This window comes from Microtus oregoni, unplaced genomic scaffold (assembly GCF_018167655.1).
Source record: "Microtus oregoni isolate MIOR12 unplaced genomic scaffold, Mior012 000064F_ref0000363, whole genome shotgun sequence".
In the NCBI taxonomy this organism is placed as follows: Eukaryota; Metazoa; Chordata; class Mammalia; order Rodentia; family Cricetidae; genus Microtus; species Microtus oregoni.
This window is the reverse complement of record NW_024543874.1, coordinates 5739508-5765050: the sequence shown is the minus strand read 5'-3', so window position 1 is coordinate 5765050 and position 25543 is coordinate 5739508. Positions and strand designations below refer to the sequence as shown.

The 25543-nt window shown below is 39.6% G+C and overlaps 1 protein-coding gene and 1 pseudogene across 1 annotated transcript in view; one reads left to right on the top strand and one right to left on the bottom strand.

The window, feature by feature from the left end:
* The window catches only part of Kmt2c (lysine methyltransferase 2C), a 224335-nt gene that overhangs the window by 11103 nt on the left and 187689 nt on the right, over window positions 1-25543 (top strand). The gene's annotated exons all lie outside the window — the stretch shown is intronic.
* LOC121440056 lies at window positions 20335-20502 on the bottom strand (annotated as a pseudogene).

The following is a 25543-nucleotide window of genomic DNA, read 5'->3' as shown; positions in this document are numbered from 1 at the left end:
AACCATTTCTCCAGTGCACTCCCCCCCCCCCCCCCCATCGTTTTTTAAAGACAGGTTCTGTGTGGTCTTGGCTATCCTGGGATTCAATATGTAGACCAGGCTGGGTCTCACTCGTAGATTTGTCTGCCTCTTCTTCCTTAGTGCTGAGATTAAAGGTGTGCAACACCACCAAGCTAGGCTAGGTGAAACTTTCAAGAATATTTAACCTGAGCTGAGTGTAGTGGCTCACGCCTTTAGTCCTAGCACTTGGGGAACAGAGGCAGGTGGATCTTTGTGAGCTTAGGCCGGCCTGGTCTACAAAGGAGTTCCAGGACAGCCAGGGCTATTACATAGAGGAATCCTGTCTTTAGAGACAGAGGCCTTAAAGTATGTGGTGGTTATAGACACATCGAGATGTTATCAGTATAGAACAAAAGGAAGAGATGCTGTCTGCTGTTGGAAGCACCCCAGTTGGGCCATACCTTCTTAGAGTCAACTTGTTGTGTAGTGTATGTCTTGTCGAGTCCTGTTTGGCAGTAGTGATGACACTCGAATAGGTTTGGGTACAACTTTTTCTTTTGTACTTTTACTTTGGGAGTCTCCTCTCTCTCTCTCTCTCTCTCTCTCTCTCTCTCTCTCTCTCTCTCTCTCTCTCTTTTTTGGTTTTTTTGAGACAGGGTTTTCTCTGTAGCTGTGGCTGTCCTCCAACGAGGTCTGTAGATCAGGCTGGCATTCTCTCTCCTGAGTGTTGAGATTAACTGTGTGGGCAACCACCACCTGGCTTAGTTTTGGGAGTCTTAAGTGATTGCAGTGCTAGGAGCTGGAAGATTCTGTGGAGAGGCATGGGTTCCCAGACTAACTTTTCCAGAGTCTCAGTGGGGTTCAAGTCCTAGTTGACTTTTTGGTTGAGTGCAGTCACAAAAGCAATCACTAGTAAGAGTAGCAGAGGCACCACCCAGCTGAATCCAGCCAAGATTGTGAAATCATGAATAAATACTGTGGTTTGTTCGTAGCAACAAATAATAGTAATAATGGACACTAGGCTGGCAAGATGGCTCAGTGGGTAAAAGTGCTTAGCACCAAGTCTGGGTCTGATTCAGGGGAACCACAGGATGGAAGGAGAGAAACCTCTACACATGCACCTTGGGATGTGCATACACATACATACAAATAAACAAGTATACACATGTAATTAAAATAATGAAAGGAGATGATTTTATGAATTAAGGGACTCTTAAGAACAGAGTGATAAAAATGATAGAAAACTACTGTTTTCTAGCTTCTTTTACTGAGATAGTTAAATGAGGCTTCTTGCTACATTTGGCCCTTCTTTCTCTAAGATATTTTAAAGTAGAAATGAATATTTAAATAATGCTGTTATTAGGACTGTGATGTAGGTTGGTTAATTGAGTGCTTGTCTAACATGCATGAAACCCTGTGTTTGATCTGCAATGCCTGTAATCTCAACCTTGGGGGAGGTGAAGGCAGGAGAATCACAAGTTCAAGGTTATCCTTGATTGTGAGGGAAGCTAGCCTTGGATATAGGAAAGTCTGTCTCAAGCTCTCTCCCTTCAAATGTAGTTATGACTATAGATGGTCTATAATTAGATAATACCTATTAGATAAAAAATTATGCATGACCCCTCCAAGTTAGAATTTTGTTTTTGATTTATGCACACCTGATACATAGTGAAATATTTGTATTTTGTTGGGAGACCTAGCTTGTATTGCCAAAAACAGGATGTGTCAGAACTAGGTTCCCCCTTCAATCCCTGCCTTTGTTTTAACAGGACATTATGTAGGCAAGGATGGCCTTGATCTTACAGAATTCACCTGTCCCTGCCACCAGAGTGCAAAGATTAAAGATGTGTGCCATCACTCCCATCTATCTCTCTACTTCACCCCTCTTTTAGAATAGAAACTTTAGAATAATATGGACTTGAACTGGATGTGTATTTATTTCTCTTTCCCATCAAATTCTTCAGGATAGGAGATAAGTTGGTATGGTGCTTTTGCACTGCAGAGTCACTCAGTGGAGACCTGTCTCCTTTGTGTTTCTAGGGTATGGCATCTGCTTTAAGATTCTGTGATGGCTACTGGAGCTCCAGTCATTACATCTGTGTCCCATGAAGCAGAATGGAGGAGACCACAGACCAATATTACCCTTTAAAATGCTATTTAAAAAACACTGTTTGGACTGGATGTTGTGGTCTGGCAGGAGGTAGAGGCAGGAGGATCTCTGAGTTTGAGGCCAGCCTGTTATTCAGTGAAACACTGTTACAAAAAATGTGTGTGCGCCTGTTTGTGCTTGTTTGTGTATAGATGTAGGTAGACATGGCTCAGTATTTAAGAGCACTAGTTATTGCAGAGAACCCAAGTTTGATTCCTGTCTCTGACATGGTGGCTTACAACCATCCATAACTCCAACTCCATGGTATCTAGGGTCCTTCTCTGACCTTTATGAGTACCAGACATGCATGTGCCATACATACACACATGACAATAAAATACTGATACATAGAAAATAAATTAGAAAAAAATTGGCTATTTTAAAAGTACCCCATGTTTCAACTTGTATATCCATGTGATTTGAACTTAGTTATAGTGGTGATATGGCCAGGATAGCTTAAGAGAGGCCAGGAGTGTAGTAAAAAAATTTTTTATATTTATTTATTTATTGTATTAAATATATAATAATAATATATTTTATTTATTATATTATAAATAATCATATTATTTACAATAAATCATTACATAATTTTTTTTTTCTGTGCAGCCCTGGCTGTCCTGGAAATCATTCTATAGATCAGCCTGGCCTAGAACTCAGAGATTCACTTCTCTCTCCTGATTGCTGGAATTAAAGGCGTTCAACATCACTGCATGGCAATTTTACTTATTGTGCATGTGTCTGGATGTATGTGTGCTACAGCATGTGTGGTAGGTCAGAGGACAACATGTGGGTCCTAAGTACAAAACTCAGGTCACCAGGCTTGGCAGCAAGTGCCTCCTTCTGCTGAACCATCTTGTAAACCTGTGTTTAATTCTTTATTATTGAGATTCATGTCTCTCCTTCAAACCAATGTGGAAGGAAAGTGTTAAATATTATAATTGCTGTGTATTTCAGTGAAATTATATGTGACTTAAATTTTTTTTCCCCAAATGTGATGTCACTGGTCTGTAATCCCAGCACTCTGGAGGAAAAGGTGGGAGGAGGATTGAGGATAGCAGATTTGCCTGCCTCTGCCTCCCAACTGCTGGAATTCTCTTTCCTCATACTGTGGAAGCTCAATGCCAACTAATGCAGAATGACTCACATGACTCTTTATTTTGTGGAGTTTTAATTTTTTCTTTACATTTTTCTCTGCTCCCCTTTCTTCCCTCTCCCCCTCTCTCCTCCCCTCTGACCCCATGCTTCCAGTTTACTCAGGAGATCTTGTCTTTTTCTTTTTCCTATTTAGATCCATGTATGTCTTTCTTAGGGCCCTCTTTGTTGTCTAGGTTCTCTGGGGTTGTGGACGGTAGGTTGGTTTTTCTTTGCTTTATGTCTAAAAGCCACTTATGAGTGAGTACATATTATATTTGTCTTTCTGGGTCTGGGTTACCTCACTCAATATGTTTTTTTTTTCTAGATCCATTCATTTGCCTACAAATTTCAATATGTCATTTTTTTACTGCTGTGTAGTATTTTCTTGTGTGAATGTACCACATTTTCTTTATCCATTCTTCAGTTGAGGGCATCTAGGTTGTTCCCAGGTGACTCACAGGACTCTTGGAGAAAGCAGCTATTGCTTTTAAGTGCTGAGCCATTATGACTCTAGCCCTCTTAATTCCTTCCTTTTCTTTTTCTTATTTTGAGAGAGGGTCTTTCTGTGTAGCCTTGGCTGTCCTGGAACTCACTAGACCAGGCTGGCCTCAAACTCATAGAGATCTACCTGCTTCTGCCTCCCAAGTGATTAAAGGCGTGCACCACCACCTGGGTCAGCCTTGGTTTTTAAATAAACTCTTGCCTTACATAGAAGGAGGAGAAAGAGCAAATTGGTGTGTATGGTTTACTATGGACAATAGAGAGCCTTTGAGAATGTTAAACAGGAGAAACATGTCTGTTAGGAAAATAACCTTGGCAGGGATAGTAAAGCCATAACTAATGATTCTTTTGCTCAGTGATTAATATCAAATGAGGGATCTTTGCTTAGCAGGTATGAGGGGTTTGGTTTGATTCTAGCACAGAAAAAGAAGCCTGTCATGCAAAGTAACTTTTGTACTTTCTTTTTTCCTGTTAACAGCTTCATACATGTATATAAATGAGTTGTAGTTAGTTTCACCCTCATTCCCCTTTTCTGTTCACCTTCTTAACAAATCCTCTTCCTACTTCATGTCTTTCTGTCACAAAAAGTAATCAGAATTGCTGGCTTAAGTGTGGGTAGGACATTTATTTTCGATTATGGCCAGTTTATCAGCTGCTATACCATTGGAAGAAAATAATATCCATTCTCCCCCAATTCTGATCTCTGTTAGAAATAGTTTACGCCTGGGGCAGTGGTAACACGTGCCTAGAGTTCAAGGCCAGCCTGGTTCACACAGCAGGAGTTCCAGGGTGTGGAGAACTACACGGAGAAACCCTGTCTTGAAAAACAAACAAACAAAAGAGTTTTCATTTGTTTTTTGTTTTTGGTCACTATGAAACCCTGGCTGGACTTGAAAGATAGGGTTCTGCCGCCTTCCTCTGCTGGGATTAAAGGGGTGCACCACTCGGTTGATCCTCATTGTATGTGGTTCTTACATTTTTTTTTTTTTGTTGTTGTTCTTAAAGAGATGGTGCTGGGGACTTAAACTATGGCCTCAGGATTGCTAGGCTTTATATCCCCAGCACAGTGTAAATAATTTTAAATTTCTTGTAAATTTTGTTGGCGTAAGTCTGTACTATTTTAAAATGATTTTATTTCATATGCACAAGTATTTTTTCCTGCCTGCATGTCTAGGCACTATGTATCTGCCTGATACTAGTGGAGGCCAGAAGAGGGTGTCTCTTAGAACTGTAATTATAGACAATTTGGAGCTGCCATGTAAATGCTGGAGATCATACCCTGGTCCTCTGGATTATCAGCCAGTGCTCTTAACCACTGAGCCATTTCTCCATTCCTCTGAATGCTTTTTGTCTCTCTCTCTTTTTTTCATTCATTCATTCATTCATTCATTGAAACAGGCTTTCTTCATAGCTCTGGCTGTCTTGAAAGTTACTATGGTAATAAGTAACCTGTTCTCAGGCTGGTCTCCAACTCAAGAGATTCACTATCCTCTACCTCTGGAACACTGGGGTTAAAAGTCTTTGCCCCCATGTCTAGTTTCTTATTCTTTTTAAAATTTATAACTGTTGCTAGTATATAAAAATTATGGTTGTTTTATGGATCTTATTTCTTTTATTTACTAAACCCACTTACTGCTGTTCTGCAGATTCTTCAGAATTTTCTTCATACAGGATCATGACATCAACATACATATTAGATGTTTAACTTAATTTATTGATTTTTGTTTTTTTCCAGACATGTTTTGTCTGTGTAGCTCTGGCTGTCCAGGAACTTTATTTGTAGACCAGCCTGGCCTTGAATTTACAGAGACTGCTTCTGCCTCCCGAGTGATGGGGTTAAAGGTGTGTGCTACCACCACCCATTTAGATGTTTAACTTTAAAAATCCCAAGCCAATCTAAGATATTCTTTTCTGTTTGTTTTGAGACAGGGTTTCTCTTTATAGTCCTGTGGCTGTCCTGGAACTCCTTTTCTGTAACCAGACTGGCCTTAAACTCAAATCTGCCACTGGCTCTGGGATTAAAGGCATGTGCCATCACCACCAGGCTCACTTGAGAGGGCATTTTTAAATGGTTATTGTCCTATTTCTGAAGACTGATGTAGGTCTCAACTCTCAGGAACTTGAGAGATGGAAGCAAGATGACCACGAGTTCTTGATGAGCCTGTGTTACAAAGAGTTCAAGGCCAGCTTGGGAAACTTAGTAAGAACCTGCCTCAAAATAGAAAGATAGAAAGTTTTTTTTTTTTTTTTGATATATTTTTTAAAGAGGGCAGAGGCAACAGCTTAGTGATAGAATACTTGCTTGACATTCCTGGTGGGGTTAGTCTTAGTATTGGGCAGTAGGTCTGGAGGCCCGAGAAATCCGAAGATGAAATTCTTTTTTGTTTAAAATGTAATGGGCTGGATTTAGCTCAGTGCTAGAGTGTTTGCATAACATGTGGAAGGCCCTGTGTTTAATCCCCAGCACTTTAAAAATGACAACAGCAACAAAAACAAAATTATTTTAGTTTTATGTATGAGTAGTTGCCAGACTAGCAGAGATGAACTTTTTTTTTTAAATATTTATTTATTTATTTATTATGTATACAATATTCTTTCTGCGTGTATGCCTGAAGGCCAGAAGAGGGCACCAGACCTCATTACAGATGGTTGTGAGTCACCATGTGGTTGCTGGGAATTGAACTCAGGACCTTTGGAAGAGCACACAATGCTCTTAACCGCTGAGCCATCTCTCCAGCCCCCCAGAGATGAACTTTTTAAAAAATTTATTTAGAAACTTTTAGGGATCTTGCTATACTCAGATTGGTATGAAATTTAGTTTGTGCTAGGATTACAGATTTGAGCCACTGTGCCTGTGAAGATAAGTCCTTGACTCTAAAGTCACTTGAGTTTTCTAATTCAGGTGAGCATTAAGTAGAAAGAACATTAGTTAATAAAGGCAGCAAGTGTATATATAAGCAAATGGCCACATTTTGCTTTGAGAAGTTTTACGCTATTCAGACAGATATTCTTTGTTGATCTTGGCCAAATGACTTTTGTGCTTCAGTTGTTTTGTCTGCTAAATAGAGTAATAGTAGCACCTGTCATAGGGTTGGAATTGTAAGTACTAGAACAATGTCTGATGTATAGTAAGCAATTCATCCGTTTATTAGTATTTAATAGGTCAGAGTAAAGCAGCATGCTTAGAGTAGAAAATTGCTTGATTTGAGTCTTATCACCATAGTTCATGTTCAGTTAAATGTGGCTCCTAATGCTTTTGGAGTTACAGGTCTCTTTGATATATCATCTCTTCCCAAGGAAGAATGTATAAGTAAATCTAGGCATATATGTTTTCTACAGTTTAAGGGAAAGGTATCAGTGACTCCTTCTCCTCCAAGCATTTCCAAAAACATTGAAGGCCTCATAGCCCTTGGAGTAAGTCAATTTCCTCTAAAAATCAGTGTTCTGAATGAGACCCATCTTGGATATACAGGTGGTAGAGGTTGTTTTTCCTCAAAACTGAGTTCTAGAGAACACTGTGGGGAAACAGTGTTACTACTTCTTTTCCCCCTAGGAAAACACTCAACTTCAAAGGAAGACATTCTTTTATGGGTATTGTCTTATTTCAAAAGACTGTGGGTGATGGATATCAATAGCGTGTTTTACGATTGTGCTAGCTCACAAGAAAAACAAAACAGCTGGGCGGTGGTGGTACAAGCCTTAAATCCCAGCAGTTGGGAGGCAGAGGCAGGCAAATCTGAGTTCAAGGCCAGCCTCGCCTACAAGAGCTAGTTCCAGGACAGGCTCCAAAGCTACAGAGAAACCCTGTTTCGAAAAACCAAAAAAGAAAGTATATTGAAAGTGAATAGAGATAAGGCGCATACAAATTTTTCTTGAATTTTTATTTATTTATTTATTTTTTATTTTTTTATTTTTGAGACAGGCTTTCTCCGGAGCCTTTTGGTTCCTGTCCTGGAACTAGCTCTTGTAGACCAGGCTGGCCTCGAACTCACAGAGATCCGCCTGCCTCTGCCTCCCGAGTGCTGGGATTAAAGGCGTGCACCACCACCGCCCGGCTTTTTCTTGAATTTATTAAGTAAAATTTCACAAACATCAGTACCTTAAATGTAATTAAGAGTATACTTAGCGAGGCATAATGGCACACACCTTTAATTCCAACATTCAGGAGGCAAAGGTATGTGGATCTCTGAGTATGAGGTCAGTTTGGTCTACATAGAAAGTTCCAGGACAGGCAGTACTACATAGTGAGACCCTGACCACACATGCTTATGGCATGTGAATTCACACATCATATGCGTACCACCCACCCTTCTCCCTACAAATAATAAATAGTAATGATACTTAAAAATAACAAAAGGATTGAGATGACTCAATCCTTTTGAGTAAAGTCATTTGGGCTAGTGATGTAAGCCTGGCAACCTAAGTTTGATTTCTGGAATCCACATAAAGGTGGAAGGAAAGTTGTCCTTTGACCTTTACACATAAGTTGTGGCACACAGGCACACATCACACACATACACAATGATAATAAATAAAATCCTAAAAAAATGTAACTTAAAGGAATGTACTTCCAAAAGCTGTGTGCTCCAGTGTATTGAAACCTGGAACAGGCACTCTCAGGTAGACCAGGACCCAGCTGAAGAAGATGATTATACCGTTTACTTCTACATGGTGACTGCATTTTCAACACTATTGTAAGGAGTTAGAAAGATTTTGGGTATGCTTTGGTTTATGTTTTGTGGGTGCCTTTTAAAAAGGTTGGTGAAGTGTAGATTCCACAAGGTAGTTTATATTAGGAATTTTCTCTTTTTTATCTTGACTACCTTACTCTTATTTTGCTTATATCTTTTCTATGTTGTCCATTTATTAGCCTCTCTAATAGCCCTTTTTACTCCTACAGTTAGTTCCCCTCCCTCTTTTCTTCTGTCTCTGTCTCTCAAGACAGAGTCTCTACATGGCCCTGGCTGTCCTTTAATTTACAGAGATCTGGGCCTACATCCAGTGTGCTTGGTTGGGATTAAAGGCTTGAACCACATGGTTGGCTCTTTTTTTTTTTTTTTTAATGAATTTTTTTCCCCCAGGTATGGTGGCATACACCTTTAATAACAGCACTTGGGAAACAGAGGCAGGCAAATCTCTGTAAGTTCGAGGCCAGTCTGGTCTACAAAGTGAGTTCCAGTACAGCAAGGTCTGTTATACAGAGAAATCCTGTTTCAAAAAAAAATAAAATAAAATAATTTTTTTTTGTGGGCATTTATTTACTTGTTTGTGTGCATGCCTGTTTGCCCCCGTATGCACAACATCTGTGTGGTAAGAGGACATCTGTAGGAGTTGGTTCTTTTCCATCATATTGGTCCTGGAGAGTGAAGGGATTGAACATAGGCTTGATGGCAGGCCTTTCTTTACCTGCTGAGCCATCCTACCTTCCCATTCTTTCTGTTGAGCTCCTTATCTCATTTTCTTTCTTTCTGGATAAGCAGGAGCTGTTGAGACTTCTGACATTGTCAGTGGCCTGTGTGCTACCAAATGTCTTGTGATTTTACTGTTGACCCTTTACTATTGTTGGGAAATAATCAAAGCAAAGAATTTATTGACAGTTTTAAGAGAATTGTTTAGGCTTTCCTTATTATTAGAGTTTCTTATTGCCTATGTGATCTCATTGTATTTCCCAATCCTAATATTTACTGATCCTAATCCAGATCAGGATAGTTCTTTTTCCCTAACCTTGAAATTTAGAGGATGCTATCAAACATAGGCTACCCCCTTCAAGGTCTCTGGGGATAACTGGTGAGAAATTAGGAAGGTGAGCCTAATTTAGGATTATGTTGTGATATAATTTTCTCATTTATTTACTTGTTTGTGCGTTTTGGTTTTTTGCTTTGGTTTTTCGAGACATGGTTTGTCTTGACTGTTCTGGAACTCACTCTGTAGACCAGGCTGGTCTTGAACTCACATAGATCTGCCTGCCTTTGCCTCCCAAGAACTGGGATTAAAGGCCTGTGCCAAAAGCGCCTGATTTTTTTTTAATTTTTATTTTTATTTTTTTTAAGATAAAGTCTCACCAGACAGTGGTGGTACATGCCTTTAATTCCAGTACTTGGAAAGCAGAGGCAGGAGGATCTCTGAGAGTTCAAGGCCAGCCTGGCCTACAAAGTGAGTTCCAGGACAGGCTCCAAAGGTACAGAGAAACCCTGTCTCCAAAAAACAAACAAATTAAAAAAAAAAAAAGAATATCACTGTGTAACCCTGGCTGGCCTGGAATTCACTTTATAGACCCTGCTGGCCCTGAACTCACAGAGATCTGCCTGCCTCTTGCCTTCAGAGTGCTGGGATTAAAGTGTGTGCTGCCACACCTATCACTTACAGCATTTTTATTTTTATGTGTATAGGTGATTTACTTTCTTAGGTGAATGTATGCGTGCCACGTGCTTTCCTGGTGTCATCTGAGGCCAGAAGATGCTGTTGGATTCCCTGGGACTGGAGTTAAAGTTAGTTGTGAGCTGTCTTGAGGGAAATTGGACCCAGGTCGTCTGGAAGAGCATAAGTGGAAGCAGGAGGACCATAAGTTTGTGACTAGCCTGCACCACACAAGTTCAAGTTCTAGTTTGAGAAATGAGAACCTGCCTCAAAATAAAAAAAAAAAATTTTTTTTGGGGGTGGTGGTGGGGGTGGACAGTGGGAGGTGGGGGGCAGAGGAAAGTGATTTTTCCTGACATTCATGGTGGGTTTAGTCTTATTATTTATTGGGCAGCAGGGTTTTTCCGAGTAGCCCTGACTGACCTGGAACTCACTTTGTAGACCAGGCTGGACTCAAACTCACAGATTCACTTGCCTCTGCCTCTAGTGCTGGGGTTAAAGCTATGTACCACCATGTCCAATTTCATCATGACGTATTCATATATCTATCTAACATTTTGAGCATATATACCCACTATCCCCTTTTTCTCATCCTACTGTTCACCATCCTCTTCCTAAGTAGTCCCTCTTCATTTTCATGTCTTTTTTTTTAATGGCTCAATGAGCTTCATTAATTAGAGTTGCTTGTATGAGTGTGAAATATAGAGCTATGCCACTAAAGGAAGTCTTTATCCTATCCCCAGCAACTATTAACTGTCTATTGATCATTGGACAAGACAATGCTCCACAGTACTCTACCACTCTACTGGCTGTTTTGCTCCTCTCTTCCTGATATTCCTTGAGTTTGTTTGGCAGTTGGGGAATGATACAGCTGTTACCTTTATGACTATTCAGTAGTCATTTATCCTCTGCACCTTGATCAGTTATGAGTCTCCACAGTTAACCACTGTAACTGCAAAAAGAGCTGACAAAGCTGACAGCAGCATTAATTTGTGGGTGTAAACATAAATGTTTAGCCAGGCAATGGTGGCACACACCTCTAATCCCAGCACTCAAGAGGCAGAGGCAGGAGGATCTCTGTGAGTTCGAGGCCAGCCTGGGCTACAGAGCTAGTTCTAGAACAGCCAAAGCTACATAGAGAAACCTTGCCTCACAAACAAACAAACAAATCCACAAATGTTTAGAGAGCATTTTGATGGAAACAACATGTGCATTTAGCAAAACGAATTAGTGACTTCTCCAATTAGGGCCTATAATATCCTCCATCATGGGCTTTGGTTTACACTATTAGATGTAGAACAGGCCTCAAATCCAATGAGAAAACATTTGGTTACTCACATCAGTGGGTACATGTTAACTGTCTGCATAGTAGTATAGCATGCAGGTGCCACAGCTGAGTTAAGACTCGGTGACAGTGCTTCCGTAGCTTTTATCAAGCAGAGTAGAAGCTTTCATCTTAGTTCTAGCTTATTATTATTATTATTATTAAATGTCCTCCAACTAGAGCATGTGGTATCTATAGCAATAGTGTCTTACTATCTAGTTCTGGTGGAAACCAACAATAGTGGCAATTTGCCTATATTGTTTTATGAATGCAAATTTGTACTTTATTGAGAAATAATTTTTCTTGTAGTTATTTTAAACTTTTTAAAGACAGGCCCTCACAATATAACACTGACAGGCCTGAAACTCAGGTCTGCCTGTCTTATAATCATTAGCTGCCTTGCTTGGCAATTTTAGGCTCTCCCTCAAATACACACACATACCCCACCACATACTTAAATTAAGTCTTGAGCCTTAAAAAAAAAAAAACAGGTTTTAATAAGAGTAACATACATGGGAGCCCAAGAAGTGATACATCTGATAAAGGGGCCTGCTGTCAAAGTCTGATAAACTAAGCCTGTTCCTGGGTTTCACATGGAAAGAAAGTGAGGGAACCAACTCTTTTAAGTTGTCTTGACCTCCATACAAATACCCATGTACCATAAATAAAATTTAAACATAATATATTGGCAAAAAAACACTTCTATTAATGGACTCCCTCACACAATCACTTTGCTTTCATGCCCTTCTCTATGGAATAAATTAAGATGTTGAAGGAGGGCATACTTTATATAACAGAATCTTGACTTTCACTAACTTCCCATTTCTCATCTCATCCCATGGTTCCCTTCTCTTCCTCCTCTAACAAACACCCCTAAAATTCTAAACTTCACCTACAGAAAAATTACAGACATCTTTATGAAGATAAATAAAAAAAACAAATAGTTTGAAGCTGTATTTGGTTAGCAGCTGGAAATAGAAATGAAAGAAAAGATGAGAGTTACAGAAAAACAGGACATGAGTGACAGAAGCAATAAATAAACAACATGTTTATGTGTAACTTTCTAATCATTTAGCCATTTTTCATTAAGAACATAAAATTAAAATGTGGCCAGTAAGGAAGTTCAGCAAGTAAAGATACCTGTTGCCAAGCCTGAGGACTTAAATTTGATCCCTGAAACCCAAGTGGATGTAGGGAAGAACCAATTCCAACGAACTGTCCTCTGACCTCTGCAAGTCTCCCTAATACACACAAATAAACAAATCTTTAAATATTAAAGATATATATATATACATATATATGTGTATACACACACATACAGAAAAAGAGAGAAAGAGGTTGGGAGGGAGGAGGAGGGAGAGAGGGAGGGGGAGGGAGAGGAAGGGAGAAAGGGAGAGGGAGAGAATATGAATATGCTATACACATGTTGGGATGCCTATGGAAGCCACAAGAGGGTATTAGATACCCTGGAATTAGAGTTACAGGTGGTTGAGCCTCTCATTGTGGGTTCTGGGAACTGAACTCTGGTCCTCTGGAAGAGCAGGAATCTTAACCACTATGCCATCTCTCCAGAGTAAATGTTTATATTTACTTTATTTTATTTTTTAAGGGGGATGGAATCTTACTATGTGACTGTATCATAACTTTGTAGAACTAGGCTGGTCTTGAACCCAGAGATGGACTTTTCCTCTCCTTTGAAGCTCTAGGATTAAATGTGTGTGCAACCATACTTGGCCACCAGTTCTTATTTTTATTAAAACCGTTTTGGTAAATCATTTTCTAAATAACTAGTGTAAATTTAATTTAACTAGGACAAAAATCTTCTGATTCAGATGTGTAGAATTTTTTTTATATTTGAGAATGATAATATTACATACAAACAAGGAGTATCAAGTTTTGCATTGTCTTCTGAACACATTTAAGATTATTTCACACTTCATTGTAGATGTTTTTTTGGGATGATAATTAATTCTTTTCACAATAAAAATTGATTTGCTTTTGCAGTGGTTTTCATATGGTTCAAAGAAAGTCTGGGTTTTTCCTAGGGTCATCTTCAGTGCAGTTTGTAGTTGCATAGCAGTCTGTCTTGGTTTTGTCTTAAATCGTAACTCTGTGAGTTTTATTATTCCGAAGTTTTGTGAGATGTTAGAAGAGACTATTTTGTAGAAAGTGATAGTCTATAGGAATCTGGGTTCTGAGTGGTGGATGGTTTATTGTCATGGAATAAACAAACAGACACAAAAGCAATTATTTAACTGGTGTGTATGGGAAGTTACAGCCTGCCCTCTACTAGTTAGTTCATCTGCTCTTCACTTACCCCCATGTTGTGAAAATCTTTTAAAAAATTCTTTATTTTAAAATAAGCATTCTTTTGTACCTTGAGACCATGATTAAGCCATCATTTAAGCCTGTTTATTAGTTATTAGAGCAACAAAAGCAGACAGGTTTCTTTTTCCTTCCCTTTTTTTCTTGGTGGCAGTGGTGTTTTTTTCAGCACCAGGAGCCAAAGGGGGGAAAAAAAAAATCTGATCAGCTTCATTAAGGATAAAAAGTTGGGAAAACTGCTTGTTTATTAATTAAGCAGAAGGGTAATTGTTGTAATTGTAGGTGCTTGTTTTGAAGCTTGGAAAAAGTGTGTTTTTTCCTAAACCCTTCATTTATAAAATATGAGGAAGAAGAAAAGCGGGTTGTAGCATCTTAAGACTTTTTTTTTTTTTTTAAAGTGAAAAGCTTTCATTGTTAAATGGAAGCGTCTGCTTTAGCAGAGTAAAGTCCTAGTGGGGCATTAATGGTACAAATCAGAGATCATTTTGACTTTCTCACTTTATAAATAGTATATTAAAAGGATTTGCTGAAAGGGTTAACCTAAGTAAGGTTTTAACTTGGTGATGTGAAATGATTCAAAAGTGTGTTTATTTCCCTTTGTTTTATGTCCCGGGCTTTCAAAAGACTTCTTTAGGTTAAGTATTACAAAACAATAATCTGCACTTGTTGAGTTGTTTAGAATTAAACAGAGGGAGAGGTGCTTGTACATGGTTACTAAAGAGTTAACCAAGCAGGCAGTCTCTGCTGGCTTTGTAGTAGTAGCATCCAGATCTGGGGCTTCCGAGAAATCCAGTCCACTTTTTTTAGGTGCCTGCTGTGTGTCGGATCTACTTTCTTTAATGGAGCTTCCATCGACCTATCTCCTCCTCTTTCTTCTCATTTTCTCCCTCCCTCCCACCCCGATTGTACACACACACACACACACACACACACGCACACACGTACACACTTGTACGTGTACACAGATTCTCATAGCCATAGGAGAGCTTGTAGAAAGATCTTTGCAGGGAGTCTTTTTATTTTAAATTTTACTTATTTATTTATTCATTTTCTCCCTCCCACCCCGATTGTACACACACACACACACACACACACACACACTCTCACGTGTACAAAGATTCCCATAGCCGTGGGAGAACTTGTAGAAAGAGCTTTGCAGGGAGTTTATTTTAAATTTTATTTTATTCTATTTATTTATTTAATTTATTATTACTACTAATTTTTTTTTTTTTTGAGACAGGGTCTCTCTTTGTAGATAGACCTGGAACTTGCTGGCCTTGAACTTAAGAGATCTGCCTGTTTCTCTGTCTCCTGAATGCTGGGATTAAAAAGAGTCTTTAGTGTCTATTTATTTATTAAACATTATGGTTATTTATTTAAAAAGTTATTTTTGAGCAGGGCGGTGGTGCTGCACACCATTAATCCCAGCACTTGGGAGGCAGAGGCTGGTGGATCTCTGTGAGTTCAAGGCCAGCCTGGTTTACAAGAGCTAGTTCCAGGACAGGTTCCAAAAACTACTTGTAACCTCCCCGCCCCCCAAAAAAGTTACTTTTGTATGTATTGGTGTTTTGCCTGCATGAATGTCAGAGTGAGGGTGCCAGGTCATTGGAACTGGAGATAGAGACAATTGTGAGCTGGAAATTTAAAAATTAAGACTGGTTGAGCTTCCATTTCCAGCACCCACATGACAGCACACAACTGTCTATAATTCCAAGATCTGACACCCCCACACAAGCATACATGTAGGCATAACACTAATGCAAGTAAAATAAGATAAAAATGAAATAATTAAGACAGATCATGTACCCTGTCAATCTAATACCACTTGAGAAGAATACTTTCAGAACACTTTCCAGGAGATAACACGGTAGGGTCTTGGTTAAATCCCACAGCAGCATTAGCAACAGTAGTACAAGAAAAAAATAATACACACAGCTGGGTAGATGACGTGTGTATCGTGTCCGATGCTGGCCTTGAACTCACTGTTTAGCCAAGGCTGACCCCAAGATTCCTTTATATTATTAATGCACCAACTTTTTGAGTGCTGATGGGATTATAGGCATTCATCACTAAGTTCAGCCTCAATTTTAATGATATCTATATACTTCTGGGACTGGAGAGATGCCTCAGCAGTCAAGAACACTTGCTGTTCTTCCAGAGGACAGGGTTTGATTCCTAACACTCACATGGAAGTTCACAATGGTCTCTAATTCCGGTCCCAGAGCATGTGATTTCTTCTTGTGGCTACACAGGCAATGTATATACATGGTGTGCAAACATACGTAAAGTCAAAACACCCAAACATGTAAAATAAAAATAAAAAAACTATACTCTTATTTAGAATATAATTAGTAATGATAAATGTAGCATAGTCTATAATATTTATAAAACTACTTTGAATTATACCATCAAATACGTAAGGATTGTGCATGCCCCATCATATTCACTATTTCTTTTTGGCGGGGAGTTGTCACCATAAAGCCAGACAAGTTATGGCAACCAGTTTTCATCTGCCTTCCAAATGCTGAGACTATAGGCTCCCCATTATGCTGTATGTGGTATGTGTTTCTGCAGATCAAACTTAGGACTTAACCTCATGCTAGGCAAGCAGCCCACCAAGTGAATTAATTATCCCTAGGCCCAAGATTTGTTTCCTTGCTTTTTTTTCTTATTCTATTTTTGTAAAGCCAACACAATAGGTACTAAAAATCTCTCAATCTCTCCCTCTTTCCTTCTCTCTCTCTCTCTCTCTCTCTCTCTCTCTCTCTCGCAAGGACTAAATATTTGGCTCATCCTTGAACTTGCTATGTAGATCATACTGGTTTCAAACTCATGTAGGAAGTGCTCTTAACCTCTGAGCTACCTCTCATGTCCTATGTATATTCTCTTTTAAAATAAAACAATTAAGACAATATAGGAGACTAGAGAGAAATATGGCTCAGGGGGCAGTGCTTGCCTAGCAGGTGTGAGGCCTTAGATTCCCTCTCCTAAAGAGAGTTTTTAGGGTTAATTTCATTGTGTACATAATGAGATTCATATTTAGGCTGTTAACTTGCTCTAAGATATTTAATAGTTATCTCAGTTGTGTGGTCCATGTATATATATGTGCATGGGCAGACCCACATATGAAGGTTAGAAGACAACCTTCTACCTTGTTTGAGACAGGCTCTTCTGTTCACTGATGAATAAACCCGGTTATCTGACCCATGAACTTCTGGGAAGTCTCCTGTCTCCCTTCTGCTAGGTGCACTATTGTTCTTGCCTTTGTCAGGGATTCTAGGGTTTTGAACTCAGATCCTCATACTTGCATGGCAAGTGCTTTACTCACTGATCTTCTCCCAACCCCTCTCCACCTTATTTTTTGAGACAAGGACTTCTTACCAGAACCTGAAGCTCAATGATTTCAGCTAGACTGGCTGGTTAGCAAGCTTCTAGCACCAGTCTTTATGGAAAAAAAAAAAAAATCACTGATGAGAGACACAAGTTTAATTTCAGATACTGGTAAGTGCTATAAGCATAAATATACACGGTAATGTATTGACAGCATTTGTGATGTGTCAGGTTGTCAAAAAACTCTGCTGTATGGTGACATTAATATAGCCTTTCCTGATGAGGTACCTGTGAGAAGTTTTATTTTAATTTATTTTAGTTTTTTTGTTTTTGTTTTTTTTTGAGACAGGGTTTCTCTGTGTGATAGCCTTAGCTGTCCCGGAACTATTTTTTTTTTTTTTTTTTTTTGGTTTTTCGAGACAGAGTTTCTCTGTAGCTTTGGAGCCTGTCCTGGAACTAGCTCTGTAGACCAGGCTGACCTCGATCTGCCTCCGGAGTGCTGGGATTAAAGGCATGTGCCACCACCGCCCGGCCCTTGGAACTAGATCCGCCTGCCTCTGCCTGGGATTAAAGATTAGTTTATGTACATGAATGTTTTCCCTTAATTTAATTAATAATAATTAAATTAATTTATTAAGTTTATTAATTTATCTTACATTTAGACCATTTTCCCCTCCATCTTCTCCTCCCATTCTCCTCCTTTGCCCCACTCCCCGCTCCTCTGTTTCTGTTCAGAAAGGGGCAGGCATATCAAGTTGCTGTAGGACTAAGCTCCTCCTGTTGTATAAAGGTTGGGAAAGGCAACCCATTATGAGGAGTAGGTTCACAAAAGCCAGTCAAAATGTTAGGGACAGCCCCTGCTCCCACAAGAAGACCAAGTTACACAACTATCACACATATGTAGAGGGCCTAGGTCAGTCCCACACAGGCTTTCTGACTGTTGGTCCAGGCTCTGTGAGCTCCTATGTCCCCTTGTGATGTCCTTGCCTTCCCTGGCTTGAAGAATCTTATCTTGAACTGGATTCCCTGAGCTTGGCCCAATGCTTGGCTGTGGGTCCTTATATCTGTTTCCATCAGTTACTGGATGGAGACTCTGATGGCAGTTGGTGTAGTTTAGCAGATTATCATTAGGCATCATTATGTTGACTTTTTCTTTTTTTCCTCTAGTCATGTTTGGTTCTTTCCTAGATCTCTGGGCCTTTGGGTCCTGGCACTCCAAGCAGTGTCAGGGGCAGACTCACTCTCGTGGTTTGGGTCTGAGGCTGGACTAAGTGTATGAATGTTTTGCTTGCATGTATGCAAGTGTACCACCTGTAGCACGATTAATGTTTGAACCCAGAGACAGATATTAGAGTTCAGGCTGAAAGATCAGAGAAGTAAAGCAGCCAATCACTGGTTCTTACCTCTATTTCAGACTGAAATGGCTGATCCTGCCTCCATGAATCCTCAGACTGAGATTGAGCGTGAGACCTGTCTCTTCCCATTTTAAATTCCTCTCTAGTGCTGGGATTAAGGCATGTACCACCACTGTCTGGTCTCTGTGGCTAACTAGAGTGGCTGGGATTAAAGGTGTTTGCTACCACTGCCTGGCCTGTATGGCTGACTAGTATGGCTATTTTGCACTCCGATCTTCAGGCAAACATTGTTTATTAAAACACAAATAATATACCACTATAATCACCTGCTGCCAGGTACCCTCTGAGATTAGAACAGGATATTGGGTCCCTTGGAAATGGAGTTACAGATAGTTGTGAACTTCCATGTGGGTGCTGGAAATTGAACCTGGTTCTTCTGCAATAGCAGTAAAGTGCTCCTAATCTCTGAGCCATCTCCCCAGCACAGTTGGGAGAAATTTTAGTAAGAACATAGTTCATCGTGAGGGTTATAAAACAGAATGGCCATGTCATATTCAGGGGACACTCACTTCTTAAAATAAAAACACTTTTAAGAGGTCATTTGGGAGGTCACAGGGTCCTGATCATACAGAGACTGCATGTATAATGAGAAGCTGTTCATGGAGTGATTGCATGCATGGTGAGGAGCTGATCATGTAGTGTTGCATGAATGATGAAGAGGTGTTCATTACAGTGACTACATGCATGAAGAATTGATTGATCGTGTGACTGCATAAATGAGAAGTTGGGATTTTCTTTTTTTCTCTCTAAAAGATTTATTTGTATTTTTATTTATATGTCTCTGAGTGTCTAGCACATTTGTGCTGGTGCCTGCAGAGGCCAGAAGAGGGTGTCAGAGCTCTTAGAGTTGAAGTTATAGGTGTTGTTAGCTGTCTGATATGTGTGCTGGGAACAGAGCTTGCATCCTCTGGAAGAGCAGCAAATGCTTTTAGCTTTTGAGCCATATCTCTAGACGTAGGGGTTGGGATTTTTGTCATTAACTCATGAAAAACTCTTGGAGGATTTTAACCTTGCGGATAGGTAGGGCTCTTGAAATAATCTTAGTTGATTAAGTGTGGACTTAGGGTCATGGTCAAGAAAGAAGTGATCCTGTGTACTTGGAAGGCTCCAATGATAAGAACTGCTAATGGATTTAGAGGCTGGATGAGGAAAAGAAAGTTGCCTTCTTAATTTGTAGTTTCCACATCTGTGGACAATAGTGTTTATGAGATCCCAGTAGAGAAACAAGTTTACACTTGATTAGAGGCATCTTAATTAATCCATTCTTCTACTGATAATCATTAATTGATTATTAAGTTTATTATTGCCTTATAGTGAGTAGCCTTGAATACTTTTGTACACATGGGATATTTTAGAAAATAAACTTCTATGTAAAGCTTTCTTACCAATAAATGGGTACTTTGCAAGATTGCTTTTTCTTTATGTGTGTTAGTTAGTGTTACATGCACATGAGCATGCTGGGTATGCATACCTGTCTTCTGTCACACTCTGCCTTATTCCCTTTAGATCTTTAGATAGGCTGTCTAACTGAAGCTTGCCACTTCAGCTAGGCTGGATGGTCAGGGAGCTCCCAGGATCCACCTATGTTTTCTTTCCCCTTTCTTAGGGTTACAGTTGTGTGGGAACATACCCACTTTTTTTTTTTCAAGGTTCCACATTTCATTACTGAAAAAAACCAATTAACCCATGTGGAACTGATAATAGCAAATCAGACTCTCCAATTTAAAGAGCTTTAAAACGTTCAGTTCTATCTGGTAGGATAGATGATCATGATTCAGTATAAACCCATAGTCCTGCCATTATGTGTGAATTCTTAATAGGCCCAACTTTGTTTTCCTCCAGTATCTTTTCTTGGAGTTATACCTGATATTACCAGTTTTATCTCAAATCCACTGGGGAATAGGGCGATTTTGCTTTTATGTCATGGCCAGGAATCACTTGATTCTGAAAGTCTTATGAAAAGACATGATGACAAGCTGAGTCAGGCTTATGATGCACAATGGCTGAGGAAAGAAGAGATGCCCACTTTTTTGCCTGGGTTCTGGGGATTTGAATTCGCACCCCCATATTTGCACAGTTAGTGCACATACCTACTGAGCCATCTAACCAGGCCCTAACATTTATGCCATTTTGGGTTAGGGTTTTGAGCTATGACACAGAACGAAAGATATTCAAACAGCAGTTTTGAAAGAAAAACCTTGAAAGAAAAAATGAAATGACAGTCAAAACTTGTTAGATGGATGTAGATCAACGGTAGAGTGCTTGCCTTATGTGTACAGGACCTGCTTTAATCTCTAGTACTTACCCCTCTACCCCAATACTGGTAGATGAGTCAGATGTAGGAATGCACACCTGCAGTTCAAAGACTCAGGAAGCTGAGGTGGGTTCTTCCTGTCAGTCCTGACAAGCTGAGTTGACCTCTGCCACCCAGATGGTAGGAGAGAACTGGCTTTGTACATTTTCTTCTGACCGCCACCTTTGCGCTGTGACATGTACGTGTACACTTATCCCAAATAAACAAATGTATTTTTAAGAAAAAAGTCATAAGTGGAATAAGCAGTGTGTTAGATAATATTTCAGTTTTGACAGAATGATATGTTTGTGGGCTGCATGTGGTATATTGTATTGGTAGTCAGATTCACACCCTAGTCTTGCTGCATAGTAGCCATTTGATAAGGAGCTGATCATAAAACTTAGTTTTTCTCAGCCTTAAATGGGATCACAGTAGCACTTACTGGGTTGTTGTGGGCAAATAAATGAATGTAAAGATGATGTCCAGAGGTTAGGTGGAGTGATCACTTGTCAGAGTAAACTTTTGTTTTTCTGCCGTTGACAATTAATATGGGTAATAGAACATTATACTCTCTGTAAGTTATGTATTTCATGTGTAAAATTAAAAACTTAACCATGTATGGTGGTTAGTGCACAGTTGTTAGCACTGAAAGATGCTGAGATAGTAGGATTATGGGTTCCAGACCACTGATGCAACAGAGAAAGGCCCTGTTTCTTTTCTAAATAATAGTAACATAAGTGGCCGAAGAGATAGCTCAGTTGGTGAGTGCCTGAGGATTTGCGTTCAGATCTCTGACTTTCCTATAGAAACCATGCATGTACATGTCTGAACTCCTGGGTAGGGCAGAGATGGGATCCTCCCCCCCCCCCCCCAGTGCTGGTATTAACTAGTAAGCACCATAGTGTGTTTGTGTTTGTATTTGCATGTATTCATGCGCCCATGGAGGCCAGAAGAACTTCAGATCTGCTGGAACTGGAATTACTGACAGTTGTGAACCACCTAATGTGGGTGCCGAGAACTGAACTCAGGACCTTAACCATTCAGTTATTTCTCTAGCCCCATGTCCTCTTTTAAAATGTGAGTTCTGAGAATTCAGCTCAGGTCCTCATGATTGCAAGGCAAGCACTTTCCCTACCCACTGAGCCATCTCCTTAGTCAACATGTCTTTGCCTCCACTTTCCGAGTGCTGTGATTATAAGCAGGTACCATCATGCCCAGTTTTTCAGCAGGTAGGAGCAGAATCCTGGGCTTGATGCGTGCCAGACAGCATGCTACCAAATGGGCTATGTTTCCCAACATAGTCTTTTCTGGGTAGTGGGCTAAAAATTAAACTTAGGACTTTATGAAGCTAGACAAGTACTCTATACTGAGTTATTCAACCCCATTAGTTAATTCTTTTTAACTTGTGTTTATTTTTATGTTATTTTAATGCAAATTCCTACCTAGGTCCTGTGTGCTCAAATGTCAGAAACCTTAGTTAAAAAATGGCTTCAACAAGCAGAAATTTACCTCACAGGTCTAATTCAGTAGCATGTTAAATTGTCAAGAATTTAGATATATTTCCCTTTCTCATTCCTTTTATTTTCACCTTATTGATGGTTAATTTTTTTGGCACCTGTAGTATATGAAAAAATAATGTTAAGTATGGGAAATAGAGGACAAAAAATAATGTTAAGTATGGGAAATAGAGGACAAAAAAGCTCATGGAACTTACATTCTAGTGAGAATGAGGGAGAAGACAGATCAACATGGGTAAACATTTTATTATGTCTGAAATATTAAGTATTATGGGAAAATAAAGTAGTAGACAGGATGAGAAGGGCTGTATTGGGTTAGTAACAAGCTGATTGGAGAGGTCTCAGTAAGATGACTTTGAGTCTTAAAGGCAGTGTGAGAGTTGGAAGTGAAAAGGTAGGTAAGTGAGGATTAGCACAGGGAACAGTGGTGAGAAAATGCTCTTGTGCTTGAGTTGTTCATAGAAGTGAACTGAAAAGAGGCACCATGGCTGAGTGGAGTAATAAAGGGCAAGTAAGCAAAGTGGTGGGAGTCAAGTCATGCAGAGCCTTGTATTGTGAGATCTTCTGTTGTTTTACACTTAAGTGAGAAGAGATGTTTGTGGGTGCTTTTGAGCAGAGAATTGACCTAAAAGGCTTATTGCAGGACCGGGACACCTACAATAATGTAGAGTGCTTACCTAGTATAGGTGGGACCATGGGTTCAACGCCCAGTACCCCAAAAGAGGGAAAATAAAAATAAGGCTCATGCAAGATGCTTTGTTGAGAAGAGAATGAGAGGATAAAGGGAGAAGCAGGCCTTACTATTAAGAGAAACGTAGCAGCCAGGAGAGAGGGTTTAGAGCAAGAGAGGATCGATCAGGAGTGAATGTTGAAGTGATTCTTCATGCTTTCAGGTACAGCTGAAAGGATTTATGGAGAGATTGATAGAGGGTGTGAGAAGAGGATTTTTATTAACAACCATAGTCAGTAAAGATGATAATTGCCCACACACCTCTTTCGTTTGGAATATAAACCATTTCTGAAAGCCTTCATAAATTTTTCTTTCTGCTCATTTTGTCTATGACCAGACATTTTTCCATGTGGTAGATAAAGCAATAATGTGTACATTCAGCTTCATAATGGGAAGTGGGCTCTATAACAAGGAGCAAAGTATGAGGGAGGAGGAGCTGTGATTGGGTAACCAGCAGTACATATGTTTTTTGTTGGGTTGGCCATCTTTTAGTGACTTGTAAATAATCTTGGTTGTTAAGTACTTAGATTGTGTGTGTGTGTGTGTGTGTGTATCAGTCCTAGGCCAGCCTAGGCTGAACAGAGTCCCTGTCTCAAAAAATATCTTAAGGGCTGGAGAGATGGCTCAGTGGTTAAGAGCATTGCCTGCTCTTCCAAAGGTCCTGAGTTCAATTCCCAGCAACCACATGGTGGCTCACAACCATCTGTAAAGAGGTCTGGTGCCCTCTTCTGGCCTTCAGGCATACAGACAGACAGAATATTGTATACATAATAAATAAATTTAAAAAAAATATTATATATAAATATATACACACAAACATACACACACACACACACACACACATATATATATATATATATATATATATTGAGATAGGGACTCTCTGTTCAGCCTAGGCTAGCCTAGTACTGTTGATTTTTCCTGCCTCAGCTGTTTGAGTGTAGGTGTTACAGATGCACACTAATTTTGGTTCGTGAGTTGGTTTTTAAACTGAGATGAGTTTTTAAGATTTGAAATAAAAGAAGTATGGGCAGGGAACTGTAGAATCCAATGCATAATTTGAATTTTTTTCTTTTTTTTTTTTGAGACAGGGTCTCTCTTTGTATCCCTGGCTGTTCTGGAAAGTACTCTGTAGATGAGGCTGGCCTCAAACTCAGATATTTGCTTATCCTACCTTCAGAGTACTGGGATGAAGGCTTGCGCAATCACACCCTGCTTCTAGTCACTATGAGCGCTCACTATGCATCTTATAGGGGCTACAGAACATGTGTCTCTGTACCCCTTCTACCTGCCTCATGTTATTGTTTTCTGGTGCTAAAGATAATCCAATTTTCTTTTTAATTTCTTCTGGTTCATCTCACTGTAGTTATTTACTATTAACCTTTCTTCCCTCCCCACTTTTCCCCCTATATTCATAAGGCTGATAACTAAGTTATTTGGTAACAAGGATCTTTGTTTTATTGCTTCTATGTTATACTTACTGCTCTTTCTTCGATATAGAGGGGTGGTGCAGTTTTTAAGGTTTGGGTGTAGGAGGTGGAGAGATGGCTCAGAGGTTAAGAGTACTTACTGGTTGCTCTTCCAGAGGTCCTGAGTTCAATTCCCAGCAACCACATGGTGGCTCACAACCATCTGTACTGAGATCTGGCGCCCTCCTCTGGCGTGTGGGCATACATCAAGGCAGAATGTTGTATACATAATAAGTAAATCTTTTTTTTTTTTTTTAAAGGTTTAGGTGTGGGCTTTCTCATCAGACTTTTTTTTTTTTTTAAAAAAAAAAACCTTAGGACCGCTGCTACTCAGCTGCTATGACCCAGCTCACTTCATTGCAGAACTCTAATGATTTGTCCAGATTCATTTTATGATTCACATAAAAGTCAGCAGAAAGGAGCATTTTGGGCAAGTTTATCAAGCCAGAACATTTAATAGTCGTGTATGTGGAACACTGAGCACAATGCCTTTAACACATTTAAGGGGGAAAGTAATGAAGTGGTCCCTAGCTCATCATTTTCACCTTTGACCAGGTGTGAATTACTAATAATTACTAACCAGGTGAAGGGCCAAGAGGAGATAACTGAAATTTTGTGAAAGGAATGTTTATAAAGAAGTTGTCTTTGTTTCTTAGTCAAAAGATTTAGGCCATTAGTAATAATTTTTGCGATAGGTCATGCCTTCAGTTGAGGAAATACTCTGATGCTTCCTATTCTGGGCTCTGTTCTACATAGATAGTATTTACTTTGTTATATTTGGTAGACTACTTCTAAATTCTTAGTTGTGCACTTAAAAACGTATTTCCCTCTGTCTGTCCCTCCCTCCCTTCCGCAGGGTTTCTTTGTGTAGCCCTGGCTGTCCTGGAACTTACTCTGTAGACCAGACTGGCTGCCTCTGTCTCCTAAGTGCTGGAATTAAAGGCTTTCCCCACCACTGCCCAGGTAAAACCACATTTTTCTAAGACGGAAATTAATTTA